This window comes from Calypte anna, chromosome 1 (genome assembly GCF_003957555.1).
Source record: "Calypte anna isolate BGI_N300 chromosome 1, bCalAnn1_v1.p, whole genome shotgun sequence".
In the NCBI taxonomy this organism is placed as follows: Eukaryota; Metazoa; Chordata; class Aves; order Apodiformes; family Trochilidae; genus Calypte; species Calypte anna.
Window position 1 is genome coordinate 140397882 of NC_044244.1, and position 16414 is coordinate 140414295.

Here is a 16414-nt window from a genome sequence, read left to right on the forward strand (position 1 = left end):
TAGAGATTCCTAAACTACCAAGAAAATCCTATTACCTCCCCCTTTAGTTCCAAAGAAATTACACTCATGTGTCCACCACAGGGAATTACCAACTGAGAGCTGTCGTTTAAGACCAAGCTTAATCAAAAAGAATCAAGAGGGCTGACTGAGCCATCTTGTCTTCTGGGTTTCCTCGCTTCCATAATTAAAATTCTTGTATTCCAGTAGCAAAGTTGAGATGGGACTGCTTAAAGGGCAGGAGAGTCCTGGTGCAGCTTTACCTTCCTCAGGAACTTAAGAGGGCTACATGCATTGCCAAAAAAAAAAAAAAACCAAAACAGAGGGATGCCCAAGCCTGACCCCAAGCCACCAAAAGTCACAGGACCAGCAGAGTCAGCAGATGGCAAATATTTACTTTTGCATTTCTGCCAGCATGAGGCAGGGCTTTACATCCAAAAATTGTTTTCTGGACTAATCTCCTCTTAAAGACAAGTACACAAGGCATTTTTGCCCACTTTTATGTGGCAAACTGTTGGTTTGGCTGTAAGAAGCAGGACCATGGGAATCATAGAGTGTTTGGAAAGGAATTTAAAGATCATCTAGTTCAAATCCCCCTGCCATAGGCAGGGACACCTCCCACTAGACCAGGTTGCTCAGAGCCAGGTCCAGCCTGGCCTTGAACATTTCCAGGGAGGGGGCAGCCCCAATTTCTCTGGGAAACCTGTGCCAGTGTCTCATCACCCTCACAGTAAAGAATTACAGATAACCCAGACATCAGGAGCTTAAACCCATGTGTCACACCTCAAGAGAAAGCCCCAAGCCCCAGCTGGAGACCCTTCTTTCTGTCTAAGACCACTTCACTAACAAATCTGATATTGTGGTTGCTTTTCATTGTGTTGTTTGGTGTTTTTATTTTGTAAGATAACATGGGTGATGATGGGTTATTACTTGTATGAGAAGTGGGGGTTGAAAAATTCTAAATCTCAGGTACAAACACTGTCTCAAACTTCAGTTTTTGAGGGTTCAATATGAAAAAGATATTGTGTGAATACATTACAGATTGCTCTTTAAAATTTTGGTTTAAATGTATGAAAAGTCAATTTCTAACAGTTTTATTTATGACTGCTATGAACTACAGCCTAAAATTTCACTCAGAGTAGCAAAGGACAATATGACTATGGGCCATGTTGTACTTCTAGAAGGCATGTTGTAATTTCAATGATAAAGGAATGCCCTAACTTGACTCATTTTCACTGATCAGGATCATCTGTGGAAGATGCTAAATTTGGCCAGTGTGAATAATTTTGGAAGCTATATATCTTTAAAGGCTTAAATTCTTTAAATTGGTAGTTTGTATTCCCCTTGAGTTTAAAATCTTGAAACAATGGTCTCCTCACTCAAGCAGCTGCTGAGTTTACAGGGAAGGTGAAAGAGATCGTATTTTCATGATGGAAAATTAGGCTGGGAGAAATATAAAGGGGTTGGGTTTTTTCCATTTTCCTTCCTCCTTTTTTAAGACTAAATGTCCCTACAGTAGTCTTAATAGATTTTTGTCTGGCCTTTTTCAAAACTACAGACTCCAATGCTGTCTGTCAGAATAGCCACACATTCTAGTATGTGCCTATATTTATTGTAAGAAAATATTTGGGTTTGTCTAACTTCAAGTTTGATGCATTTTTAAATTCACAGTTTCTTATACTGTTCATTCAGCATGTAGACAACAGCATTTACTGTTTCTGCAACTTTTTCATCTATTTGAAGGCTAGATCACCTTTCACTTTGTTGTAGATAATTAGTCATAAAGCTTTGCTTACTCATTACAAGTCTCATAGTTTTTCATTTAACTTCTTGAGCTGTGATGCCTCCCTAGTACTATCCTAAGAATTGCAGTTAAAACCTTCCTTGTGCCAAGTAGGGCAAATGCATTACTAAACAAATTAAAAATAACTGCCATAACTTTCTCATCCCACTAGATCTCTAGGTTGTGATCCAGCAGAATCAGTATTATCTTCTAGGCCTTTTTCAACCTGCTTCTTGTCATTACCTAGCCTGTTATTTCCAGCCCTGTGTACCATGTTTTTATCCCTAACTTCCCTATATTTAGTGCCACCAAGTGTCATCCTATTAATAGTTTTGTTTTGCGTTTTTTATGCTCAGAGCATTCTTCCAATTTCTTAAAACACTTCTGAATCCCATCCTGTCCTTCTGAATTCTAAGCATTCCTTCCATCTTGATATTGACTGCAAACACTACAGCAACATTTTGATGAGCATTGAAAATAGGGAGTAGTGCCTGGCCCAGGACACAGTGAGACTGCAGACATCACCAGGCAGGCAGTGGCTTGAGTTATGATGTCCTCGTGCCTTCCCACAGATACTAAGAAACTGAGGGCCTTTCACGTTGGTCATGCAAAGTCACAAGCATGATTCATCAACCTGCAGGATTCAACAGTTTCCCTAGCTATAATCTGATATTTGTTCGGCTTGCAAGATTTTAATTATTCTTGTAAGGACTGCAGTATCAATCCTTTTGGTGGAGGGATTGGTTCCTTTTGTCACTGACCCACCTAAAGAGCTAATGACTGTTTTTCAGTATAAGTATAAAGACTATATTCTTAGCTGACCTCCATCAGAAAACAAAAACAGAGATGTTTCCATAAAAGTGGTGCCAAGGGACTTATTCCTTGCATCATATGCAACCCATTGAGTTAGTACCATTTAGCTTTGTCCCTGGAGTAATATTTAAACCAGATGACTGGGCAAGAGGACCTTTAGAAGTGCAAGTCAGCTATAATAAACAGACTCGTGGTACAAAACAAATTGAGCTTGATTGCTGTAATGTGTGCTGCCAGCACAATTTTTTTCGGGGAAATCAGGAGTCTAGTGGACTGGTCAAGGTCATTGTTATGTTGATGCTCTTCCTTCACACCCCTCCTATTGAAGGGATTTGTGCTGAAATAATGAATCAGACTACGTATCTTGATGATGCTTTTGATTATGCTTCTTCCCCAGAAAGGTCATCAGATTTTGGCCAGTAGGTGCCAATCAGTTTTGGAAAGGAAAAAAATTTCAGAGGCACAAGTGGCCCTCTTTCATACTGCAGTGACTTAGTACCAGTAACACACCCATTTGAGGCCAGAAAGCTTGATTATTGTGACTGTGGTTTAGCAAAACATTTCCAGTGCTTACAGCTTGCAGAGAGTTAAGAAGCATGTGTGCATACTGGAGTAAGCAACGCAAACTTTGTGTGAACTGTAATTTTGCTAAGCCAGTACCTTCACCTCCACCAATGGAGTTGTTCCACAGTCACTTCCCAGTGGGCCTCTTCATCAGAATGAGAGAAGAACTTGGGAAACAAAGCCTTAAAGTAGCAAAGCTAGCCTTGTCTCCACATATGCATCTGTTAAGCATTTGTTCAGGAGGCAGTGACTTCTCCAGGATCCAACCCACACACTGAGATCCAGGACACAAGCTCACAGCTGGATGGCTTATGTGGCAGAGGTACAGCCACTTAGTTCAGGAGAACCATGGTGAAAACCACACCTCCAACAGAGCAGCTGTTAGTCAAGAGAGGGTGTCTGCACCCTCTGCTGCACTTCCTTCTCTGTCACACTCTTTGCTCCTTACACAGTAAAAGCATTTGGAAGAAATCACACAGACACAGGTTGACCCCAAGGAAGCATGAGTACCAAAAAATAATAGCAGAAGTGCAAACACTGACCAGGTGTGCACAGACCATGTTCTCAGAGTTTCTAAAACAAGCAAATCTTGATGCAGGTTGCTCAAACTGGTTGCAGTCTGCACTGCCCTTGTGTTCAGATGACAGTGGTTAGTTTTGTAGATAATTTCAGTTGAGATTAAAACACTTGAATGATTCACAGCTCTAAAGGGAGGGCATGGACTGCCCTAAAAGTTGGAGTTTTATTAAGCTGCTGGGTTGCTCTTTTAACTTAAAACTGCCTCAAATCCTGTCAGTTACACGAATGCCCTGCACTAGGACTGCAATGCAAGAGCAGCCCACAGGAACAAATACACTGAGTCTCAGTGAGTCTCTCCTGTTCCCAGTTAACTTTTGTGCCACAAGACACACAAATTAAAAAAAACACTGGTTCAAGGTGCACCTGAACTAGTGTGCTGAGTGATTGCAGACACAGCTGGAAAAAACGCTTTTGTGTTTTGGTAGTTTAGTTCTAAGCAACATCTTCAACATCTCATCACTAGATGGCGGCGACTTTCACGAATTTCTAATCAATGAGTGCCAAAGTGACTGCCAAACCCTTGCTTTCTCTCTTTAAAACCTTCTAACACCTTTCCCTTCTGTTTAATACACGTTTCCACAGAATGCCTTTGCAAAAATAAAAGTATATCTATTTTTTAGAACAGGTATTTTGGAAATTAAAACTATGTTTTGCTAAAACTGCAGTATGCCTCTGAAATAAATTCTGTCGGGATGAGCAGAGAACAATCGTACTGTTCTAAGTTTATACCCGGATTTCTTTAAGGACACATCTGCTTTCTTACTCAAGTCAGTAGGGACAGAGTGTTCGTAGATTTAAAACAGACCCCTTATGCTTTTCACCTGTGTTGTTCTCATGGGACATCAGGGAAAAATCTTTGAAGCTATTCCTTTCAAGTTTCCATTCTAGATGTCTGCAAAAGCTATCTTGTTTAATCTGTAGAAAAAATAGGAACACAAAAACCCAAGAGAGCACATTGGCATAACTAGTCTTCTGTATCCCCTCAGGAGTTCCTTTGGCCCCGTCTAGCAGACCTGCCAAGTGCCACGTGTTAGGTGTAAAATTTACCAGCCCTTGGCCCATCTTCACATTCCCTCCTGGCCTCTCTCTATAGGCCTGGGAACTCCTGCACTTCACATGCAGTACTCTCACTCCTCTTCAGCAGCAGAATCCTGCACCGTCACCAGCATTTTGCTGATCTGTCAGTCAGAGGTAGTGCAGAAGCACACGATTTGGTGCCACTTAGTGCACATGGTCTGAGGAGCCTTGTTGGGAGATGTATACATCCCAGCTGCAGGCTTGTACCACGAATCATAGAATCATAGAATTGGCTGGGTTGGAAGGGACCTCAGAGATCATCGAGTCCAACCCTTGAACCACCGTTGCGGTTGCTAGACCATGGCACTGAGTGCCACATCCAGTCTCTTTTTAAATATCTCCAGGGACAGAGAATCCACTACTTCCCTGGGCAGCCCATTCCAATGCCTGATCACCCTCTCCATAAAGAAATTCTTTGTAATATCTAACCTAAACTTCCCCTGGCACAACTTAAGACCATGCCCTCTTGTCTTGTTGAAAGTCGTCTGGCAAAAGAGACCAACCCCCCCCTGGCTACCCCCTCCTTTCAGGGAGTTGTAGAGAGTGATGAGGTCTCCCCTGAGCCTCCTCTTCTCCAGACTGAACACCCCCAGCTCCCTCAGCCTCTCCTCATAGGATCTGTGCTCGAGTCCCTTCACCAGCCTGGTTGCCCTCCTTTGGACCTGCTCCAGGACCTCGATCTCCTTCCTGAACTGAGGGGCCCAGAACTGGACACAGTACTCGAGGTGTGGCCTCACCAGGGCTGAGTACAGGGGCAGAATCACTTCCTTGGACCTGCTGGCCACGCTGTTCCTGAAAATCCTCCTAACCTCACTAGTCACCACCTGGCTTAACATAGAAAATGTGAATCTTCTTCATGGGGAAGCTGCCGTGAACCTCAGGAACTAAAACTTGCTGGGCATTTTGCCCTTTTCTTTGCCATGCTAAAGATGGAGCATGCTGACACAGAAAAAGTCTCCACAAGCAACAGTGGAGAGCAGCAGCCCGGGGGATTTGACCAGGGTACTGCTGTCACATCACATCTGGAGTCAGTTCAAAGGTCAGTCCTGGATACCACCTGAATGGCATCAGCCAGGGTATAAAGTTGGTCTACTTTGGTCCTTCTGAAGTTCAGAGTAGAACGAAAGCCTTTTCTAGAAGACAAGCTAGATCTGCCCATCAGTTCAGAACAGATCTCACAGTGCTGAGCATGGGGCATACATTAGAAATATACAGTAAGATCTAAATCTAACACTAACAATCTGAAATAAACAATTAAATTATAGTTATTGTTCATTATTTAATATTATATTAAAATAATTAGTATTTCTGTTGCATTTCTGAGAATTTTTTTGCACATTATTATCCAAAGCACATATAATAAGACCAAAGATTAACCCTTTCAAAAGTAATTATCACTATATATCTACAGTTTTGTGATATCACAAACTGCCCAATGTGTAATTAAATTATAGTAAAAAAATGCACCTAATTCAAAGACACTATTAAGTTGATCTTTATGACTACCAATAAAAGCAGCTTGCTGTCATATTATGTAGTGTAAGGACAGCCTTCCTGTAGTGGCATTTTTGACAAAAGTGCCATTGATTATCTGAAGACCGAGACTTTGAGAATTCTACTCTCAGTCTGTCACCTAAGAAGTCTCTCTAACCTACACATCTACCTATAAAGATAGATATATATAAATATACTCATAAATTTATACATATAAATATACACACACACATATATACACATCTAAATATATAAATATATACATATATATATATATAAATAAGAATGACCAATTGCAAGCTACAGGATGAGCCCAATGATGGATGGTTGATGAGCAGGGAGTACACATCAGAGAAAGCAAGGCAAGCATGAAGTGATCCTTCCCCCCCCAGCATTCATCAGCTGACATAACATAACACATCAGCTGACATATGCCATGGACAGGCCATGGAATAAATTTGTCTACAAGCAGCCCCTTTTCCTCTTTTTATTGACTGCAGAGTCCATATGACTCCTCATATGAGCACCCCCCTGAGGAGCCTTAAGTTTGAAGAGCTTGCTTAACTCCTTCCTGATAACAAATTTTGCCTTCAATCTCTGGGAATAAACATGCAGAATTCATGCACTTTCTTGCACTTTAAATAAAAAACTAATTAATTTCAAGGGAAAACATTTATTTCCTGAGAAGTAAAAAAGATGCAAATGGTATCATCAAGCCTCCTCTACAGTATTGCATTGCTCTTTCCAGGATTGTAACAATGTGTAATTCACTTTTAATAAGAAAAGCCCAAAGTTAATAGTTTTGAATTTACTGGAAGATAAATATTTCAGTTGTTCAACCTATCACTAAGTCAAGACCAAATCCTATCAACTATTTGGAACTCCAAGGGCTTGGTGCCTACGCATATGAAACAACACCAATTGCAGAGCCACCTTGTGTCATTTTGAGGCAATTGTTCTTGCAGCTTGATCTAAGCCATCTAGCACTTAAGATTGATGAATGGTTTCAAGCACACATACACACTTTTATAGCTGAAAAAAAAATCTACTGATTACTGTTTTAATACGTAAACAAGTTTCCATTCTCACAACCTAATATTGCAAAAAAATTTTGCTTCATTTTGATTAAAATTTCTATGTCTGTATTTTATACTCTTCGGAATGAATAGTTTGACTCAAGGATAGAGTCTATATTTATACAGAGTACTACATTAGAGATGAATAGGAGAAGGTGAGATGAGAAGATATCACCAGATTCTCTGAAGAGTATGGGGATTCAAGCCCTCTTTTCACATGTGGGAGTTCCTGTCACAGCTCTGGAGGGGTTTAAATATTAAAAGTCTAGGCACACAAGATCAGATATTTGTTTTAAAGATTCCAAAAAACCCAAATGAGCACTAAAGGTAAAAATGTCTATATTAATCCACTGATTTGCCATTGGTAGCCATCAGATCATGTATTTTCCAAATAACATTTGACTGGCTATTGTGTTTGACAAATATTGGCAAAACTTGTCACAAAATGCAGGCAGTGCACTTACTCAGCTACCTCTATTGGATATTCCAGTTCTGCTCCCTCTGGAGGATAAGAAAGTTATAAATAAGGCAAAAACTAATCAGAAAATACCAAGAACAGAGAAGTGTACAGAAAAAAACAAGTGCCACGAATTACGCTGCTCCACACCACAGCCTACAGTTCCTTATAACAAACACAGGCAGCTTCTTTCCAGCAGTAAGAACTGTACCTAAATAAAGAACAAAACATTGCTCCTTTGTTTCACAAGGTGCAGTCTGATAAGAATTTTTTCCCCTTTTGATGCATGAACATTAACACTGGTCCTTTTTTTACTGTAGGCTAAAGTCTCAGCTTTTGCTCTTGTATGCACCAGTGAGATCTTTGTAGATGAAAAGATGATGATGCAAAACTCATATCCACTAGGAAACTTGCATATTAGTATTACCTATGCTGTAAAATATTTAGGCATCCCATCAACCTTTAATGTATTTACCTTATGTAACATCTCTTCTGAGTATAAATTCCAGACACACTATCCCAAAGAAGATCCTAATACAACCCAATTAGCAAGCATTGCATAACACAGCCCACATGTTCACCAAGGTCTGTAAGTCACACCAAAGCATTCCTAAAAATACAAGTAGGTTAAAAGAAACATAATGGGGTTTAGCTATGTATGTTCAAAAGCACATTTTTAACCTACCTCCATTGTTTACACTTTCTGTAGTACTAGACTGCATCACTTTCATCCACACACCATGGATGCAAGCAGGTTAACCTCATTTTTGCAGACCTTTAGCACAAAAGCTAAGAATATCCTCTTCCCAGTTCCAGCTAAACAAAAAGTTCCAACATGGTAGAGTCATCATTCCTGGAGGTATTAAAAAAACCATGTAGATGTGGCACTTCAGGACATGCTCTAGTGGGCATGGTGATTTTTTTTTCTGGGATGATGGTTGGACTCAGTGACCTTAGACATCTTTTCCAACCATGATGATTCTGTGATTCTGTGAAAACTGAAAGCCAGAGAACTTTGCTTAAATAGCTTCTGGGAATCTGGCACTAAAGATTCTAACAAGATCACATTGAACTGTGCTAACATAGGAATATTAGCAGCTATTAATTTTGTTTTAAAACTGCTATAGCTACTTTAAATGCACTGATGCGCCATAACAGAATGGTTTTGTACATACTCAACACAAAAAATCAGTACAGGAGTTAAAAATAAAACAAAATCTATTCACTAAAAGCACACAAAAGGGACTTTCAGCCTTTAGACACTGGAATCCAGAGAGGCAATTCAGTGTGCTTTACAGCGGGATTCCTTTGACTCCATGTCCCAGTATATGAAACAAACACTTTTATCACAAAATCATAGAATGGTTTGTGTTGGAAGGGACCTTAAAGATCACATAGTTTCAACCATTCTGCATGGGCAGGGACACTTCCCACTAGACCTAGTGTATCATAGTGAAGAACTTCTCATAGTGAAGAACTTTTAATGTCTAACCTAAATCTACCCTCTTTCACTTTAAAGCCATTACCCTTTGTCCTATTACTTCATGCCCTTGTAAAAAGTCCCTCCACAGCTCTTCTGCAGGACCCTTCAGGTACTGGAAGGCCACCAAGAATAGTATTAGGGTAATACCATCTATGGAGTCACAATAGCTGCTGATCACACTCTAATTCCAAGAGGTGCTCTCTAATATGCCTTTGGTCTGCACATGAAAAAAACAACAACAACAACAAACAACAACAACAAAATTAAAATATTGGAGTAAAGCCCTGGTTTTGGATGAGGTTTGCCCACACAGAGGAGACTCGAGTACCCCAAGAAGCAGAAGAAAGCAGTGAGAGCCCAGACTCTGAGCAGCATTACTGACTGCTCATCTTACACTCACATGAAACCCAGTCAGAGATGCTGAGTGCATGCAAACAAGCTCCATACTCATTCTCTCAACCACTGTGCCCATTCAAATACTCCTGGACCACTTGATCTGCTTCCCATATTCTGACAATTGTTTTCTCCTTGCCTGCAAGTTCCAGATCTAAAAATGTAAGCATCGTCCATTTTCAGAGCATTCTCTCTAAGGATGATCTCCTTTCACTGACAGGGATCACCTAACCTCCTGTTTCCATTTTACCAACACTACTGAAAGCAATGTGGGTTGCAATGGGACAACTTGAGGTGACACAGCTCTGGGACCAAATCTAAGCAAGACAAACTTATGCAACTTGTTTGATATAGTTGCCTTCATCTCATCACCTCTTTTAAAATCTTTTAAAGAGACTTAAAGTGTAAAAATATTTAGTCACACAATTTATGCGTGCTAGCCAGTAAATCACACACTTTCATTGAGCTCAGCCTTAAGAACTGTCTGCCCCATTTCACAGCTGTTTCCAGTAGCTCATTAACAAAGCAACATTAAAAGTAATACAGCCTTTGAAGTGCTTGAATTGCTTAAAGTGATAGATAGGGAAAGCTGACAGAATTAAACTGCTGTAGAGACCTTTTTCCTGTTCTGCAAAAGAGAGACTACTGAATAGGGCCTGCTACAACATTCTGCATGTCGAATATGTAGCACAAGCAAACTGACCGCACTAAAACACAAACTCCAGCTAAGTACAGAGAGGGCTGTATGGTAACTATACGGCCCTGGCAGATAAGCACTGGTGACTTTGCTTCCAGAGATACTCATTACCTTTCCAACACAAGTAAACAGGCAAGTGCACACACCCTGGCAAAGATCAAGGTTTCTAACTGCTAAGCCGGACTCATTCCCACCCTCCTTGTCACCTGTTGTCCCTGCTTTCCATGAGCTTTTCTTCCCAGCTCTTTTTTTTCTGGACCTATGGTGACTGCTTCTAGGCACTGCTTTTGCCTGGAAGGTTAAATGCTAAAATGTGGTCTGCAGACAAGTAGAGCAAATGGAATTGAAAAATTTACTCAAAAATTCTGTATCATTTCTCCAATTAGAATGGAAGGATGGATGACAATTTTTAAAGCCTCGGTGTAGGTTAAATCATTACTCTCCCACCCCACCCCTGCCGCTGTTTATTTCTTTTGTGAGTACATGGAAATCAGACACAGCTCAAAATTCATTTTGCAGGCACACAGCATGTGTTATTTTCATCTTCTTTCATAAAAAAGGCTCCCCAGTTTCTCAGCCAACTTCATAGCCTCCTGCTGTGTCAGTTCCAGCTTGAATTCACTGTTTTCCTTAGTGCTCTTAAAGAACCCCATACAATTATGGTTTAGAACAGCACATAGCTTTTCTATCTCCCAGTCTCCTTTGCATTCTGTAAGTTCTACATGTCAACATCATGAGCAAGCATTCCACCTCTCACTTTCTGGCCTTCAGGAAGGATATAGGTACCTGCTCAACTCTTCTTGAGTACCATGCCAGTTTCTGCATTTCCTCTTCCTCTGGCTTACCCTTTCTACTGAATCACTGCTTGACTCAGGCAGGAAGCAGACCCCAGTGATGAGAAGCACCAGCTGGTCTGCAAGGTTTGTTAAGCTCTGTGCTGCTTCTCCCCTCATCACTTGGTCTATCTGATAGCAAAGGGTGAGCAAAGGCCTGCACCCACCACAGTGATGCTCACGCTTAAAATGCATTTCTGCTTGAAGCCTAGCAGAGAGACCAGCCAGCAGCACAGAAGCTGTGGGGGACAGCAAAAGGAGGGAGAAATCTGACCTAGCACTCAAGTCCCACAAATCCTCCTTCCTGGACTTAGTGTGCTTGCAATGACTGAAGGGTTTACAATTGATTAGGTGGTGCTGTATGACTGATGGCAGCATGCATAGAGCAACACTACCTCTCCAAATGACCTGCAACACCAAAAATTGGGATCAGGGTGGAGGTGGGAGGCAGACTGGGTAAGGAATGAAGAAAGGTTAAAAGATTTCTAGTTCAGGTCCAAAGAGATGATGAAGAATTGCCTTGGGGTAGGAAGAGCCTCTGCAATAAGGTACCAGTGGGGTAAGACCACATTTGTCTGAGGTTCAAGGTCCCTGTTAATATTCTTCCACCTTCAATACCCACACTGAATTGATGCAGATACAGTGGAATGAGACGGGTTTTGCCAAATGTTGAAGAAAAAGTTGAAAGGGGGAAGTATTTATAACTACGCTAGCAGAATTTCAAACATGTTACAAATGTTATTTATTGTTACACACCCAAAACATACTCTCAAACTCTATTTTACTGGAATACAGGCTTCAAGGTTTCTCTGATTTCCTCACATAGTTAAAATTAAAATTCTAGAAGCACCAGCCCAGCAAAGACCCTCACCTAACCTAGTCAGAAAGCACTTTATAACACAGCCCACAAAACCAAAAACAACACGGGACCCCCGCTCGGTGATCTCCAAGCCAGGTTTGGAGGAGAAGGCTGTGGGGAGAGAAGTGCCCGGCAGGGGGGACCGCCCGAGTTACTAGCAGGAGCGCAGCGGGCTCCGGGCGGCCGGGCGGGGCGTGGGAGCTCACCCTGCCCCCCCCACCCCGAGCAGCTCTAAGGAGAAGCGGCAGCACTGACAAATGAACGGGGATGGCAGAGGCTACCCAGGGGAAGGCTGGGGCATCCCGGCACGGGAGGAGCTCCGGCAGGGCGGGCGAAGGGCGTTCCCCGCCGGCAGCCCCCGCCCCGCCGCCCGGTGAGTTAAAATGGCTGACGCGGGCTGAGGTGCTCTGCTAGTGGGATGGGGAACGGGCTGGCTGAGGAAGGAGAGGGGGTGAAAGGCGAAGCAAGAATCGGTCAGGATTCAACAGGATTCAAATCGTTGCTGGTTAGAAAAGAGCTTTAAGATCATCAAGGCCGGCTGTTAACCCGGCACCGCCAGGGTCACCGCTAAACCACCTCCTTCAGCACTGCATCTGCACGGCTTTTAAACACCCGCAGGGGTGGCGGCTCAACACTGCTCTGTGCAGCTTGACCAGTGCTTGGCAGCCCTTTCCATGAAGAAATGTAACCTAATATCCAGTCTGAACTTCCCCTGGCAAAACTTGAGGCTATTTCCTCTTGTCCTATCACTTGTTACCTGGGAGAAGAGACCGACACCCATGCCCTTTCAGTCTCCTTTTAGGCAGGTGTTGGTCATAAGGTCTCCTCTCAGCCTTCTTTTCTCCAGGTTAAATAAATCCAACCCCCTCAGCTGCTGCTTCTAACACTCATTATCCAGACGCTTCCCCAGTTTCATTCCCATCCTTTGGACACATATTAAAGAGAACTAGCCCCAGAAATTGGGATTAAAAAACTCCAGTCTTAGGGTGGGTGCACCTGCCACAAAATCCACCATCAGGGTGGTTATTGCTCTACTGGGAACTAATTGGTTGGGGAAAGTTTTTGGTATGTTTCTGTTTTCTGGAATGATGGCTGTAGTTATGATTATTGTAATTTGTATTAGAATCAGCTGTATTAGACATGCAGTAGTGAAACCTGTATAAAGGACACAGTATAAACCTGTAAAACCTGTCTCTGCATTAGATACTAGAATAGCTGAGGAATGGTGATCCACAGTGAGCACTGAAGCTCACCAAGACTGTGAAGACAATGAACACTGAAGACTCACCAAGACCCTTTTAACTTTGGAGGCAAGAGGTGACTATACCATCACTCCAAGGAAACCAATTGAATCCTGACTGTGGTGATGGGGTGGATTGTGTAACAGGTGCAGCCACCCTGACAAAGACTGGGGCTTTCTGACTGTTGAAACCTGATTATTTTGTGCTTTGCTTTGTTTCAAAATTTATGGTGACTGTGTTCAGGTACACAATCACCAGGAGATCAGGGCCCTAGCCAGTCAGAATTGACCACATATTAAATTCAGCTAGGGTATAAAAGTCCTCCTTGGGAGCAGCAGGTCTGCAGTCAAGGACTCTCCCCTTGGATCAAGTTGCTGCCCGAGGTGACAAACGGGTTGAGAGCCTTCATTGTGAATGTGACTGTACATTTGGGATCATCATTGTAAAGGACTGGTCATGCAAGTTTAGGGATTATTAAGTCAGCTGTGTGGTATTAGTTCCACCTTACATCCAAACTTGAGGTTTTCTGATGTCTGTTGGAGTGCTAAACAATTTTGATTGGAATAAATCTCATTTTGAGTGCCTGCCTCCTCTATTTTTTGAGTATCTGTGACATCAGCTTAACCTGAGCAAAACAAAGACTGCTCCTTCAGCTTTCTGAGGTCCTTCTTAACATAAAATATTGACAAATTCAGGGCATGTGAGTTCCTGTAAAGCTCTCAAAGTACCTGTCATATGCTAGATATAAACTTTTGATGACACTAGAAAGTTATTACATCATTTATATTTTCATGAGTGACATAAAATGTCATAATTTTTCCTGCAACTACATGCTAAGTGTAACCAGACTGCACTTTGGGTTCCCACTGGTTCTGTCTGATCAGAGCTGATACTCTCAGTAAAGGTAAACAAAAAAGCTATCTAACACTTCATCACTGTCTGTCAATTACTTTCATTTTCTGCCTTGCACTAGACCAGTTCTTCTCTTGGTGTCACTCTGTCACTACCAGTACATTTCTGATGTCTCTTGCTATTTATATCTCATTTTGTTCCTTTGGCATTTCTGATATTATCTTCACCTGTTTATTCTATTCTTTTGCACTCTCCCTTAAAATAACAGCCTGAACTGAATGTTCTCTTCTCTATCCCAGAGGTGAGAGTTTGCATTGTCTGAAATTTTCAATGAATCTTCATGGAATTTCTCATTCCATCCCTGCCCATTGTGCCCATAACTTTTTTATTCTTATGTGTGTAGCCATTAAGTTTTTATCTGTGTTTTCAAGTCACCACTGCTTCACTTTTGTTCCAGCTTCCTCTATGGAACACCTTTTTTGTGCTTACTTGTTTTGCACTGGTATACTCAAAAAAAATATTTGGAGTAAACTTGTTTCTTTTTTGAGTTAATCTTTTCATCATCTAAGTGCATTTAGATTAGTAGGATTTCTTTTTTCTCTCCCTATACTGAGGTCATGAAAAAAATCAGAACTGTACATGTTCTTTACTGCTAGGAAATAATTTCCTCCCCCAATCTTGTGTTTTATTTCACCCTACTGGGACAAAATGTGCTTCAGAAGCCTTTTTTCCAGCCATAGCCACTTACATATTTCCGAATGACAAATGCACTATATATCTTTGCTGGACAAAATACCCCATAAACTTCTAGTGCTTTTAGTGGCTTAGCTTGTTTCCCAAAGTCTTTTGTGCCATTTGTAAATGTCTACTTTGATGGGGTGTAAAGTCAGGGGGTCCATGTATAGCACTTAGTTGAATCATGCAAATCATGCAGCCTACTGTCTTCTGGTTTTAAGACATTTCTTTAGAGGAACCTGTGTCTGCTGGACAAAACTGAGAATGAGAAGAAAACCTTTAATAAGAGACAGCCAGAGAAACACTGATGTGGTCTAACAAAATCCTGCTTTGTACCATATCTTGAGTGACAATCAGATGTTTCTGGAACATATTGGCATTACCTGGGAAGGATATGTTACCCAGGGAGCTCAGGCATTCAAAGGCATCTTCAGATTTCTACCAGATACACTACTAGGTGGTTCACTGTTGCTTTCATTCATCTGCTTACACTTTCTTTGCAGTGGATATGCAGCTTGAATTGTGAGCTTCCCACATCAAGCAGAGTTAACAACTTCTGAAGCTGCCTGTCCAGCTCTGTGATTGCTTAGCAACTGCCTTGTCCTCAAGAACAGCAAAAGCTGGGAGTACACAGGTAGTGTCACTGCTACAAGGACTTATTCTCACCAATAAATGAATTAAAATGAATAAAACTCTTCTTCTTTCCTAACTGTTCCTCTTTAAAACATTTGTATTAATATTATTATCTCCTCCAGCAAAGAAGCACACACTTTAGTCCCAAGTTCTGTTTAATGCAGACCAATGAAGTTGATTTCTGTCAATGCTGCCAAGAGTATAAACTGCACACTGACTCATGTCAAAGATATCTACTACATGGCAGCTTCTTTTGCATTCAAAAAGCCCTATCTGGCTTTAGCTCTGAAAGTTATTCACTTCAATGTAAAAAGATATAATTAAAAATTAAAAAAAAAAAAAAAAATCCGTTTCCTAACGAGTTCTGGTTTTGTGACATTTACTGACGAGTTATGGGCTAGCTGCTCCTTGAGATTTATTCATGGTAACCATCACAACCAATGTTTCCAGTGCACAATATTCCAATGTCATTGTGGGGCACAGTCAAGGAAACAGAGGGATGTTAAGGCACAGCGCTAGGAACAGTTTAAATGGGAATCTCCTCTTCCAGGGGTCATCCTTTTATGTGAAGATAATAGAAGTTCTCTTTACAGAAACAACAGAAAACGAATAACAAATTAAAACCATATAGCTCATCTTTGTAAGGGCAGATATAAGGGCTGGATATTCAGAGAAGAAAGGAAAGTATGATTTGGTTTGTTTGTTTGTTTTTTTAATTGGTTGGAAACAGAAATGCTGAGGTACTAATAGGCTGACTCCTGTTCTTACCTCTGCTGTCAAGAGTGGTTCCAAAGATTGTTTATCCATATGGTGATAGGTGATATATATATATATATATATATATATAT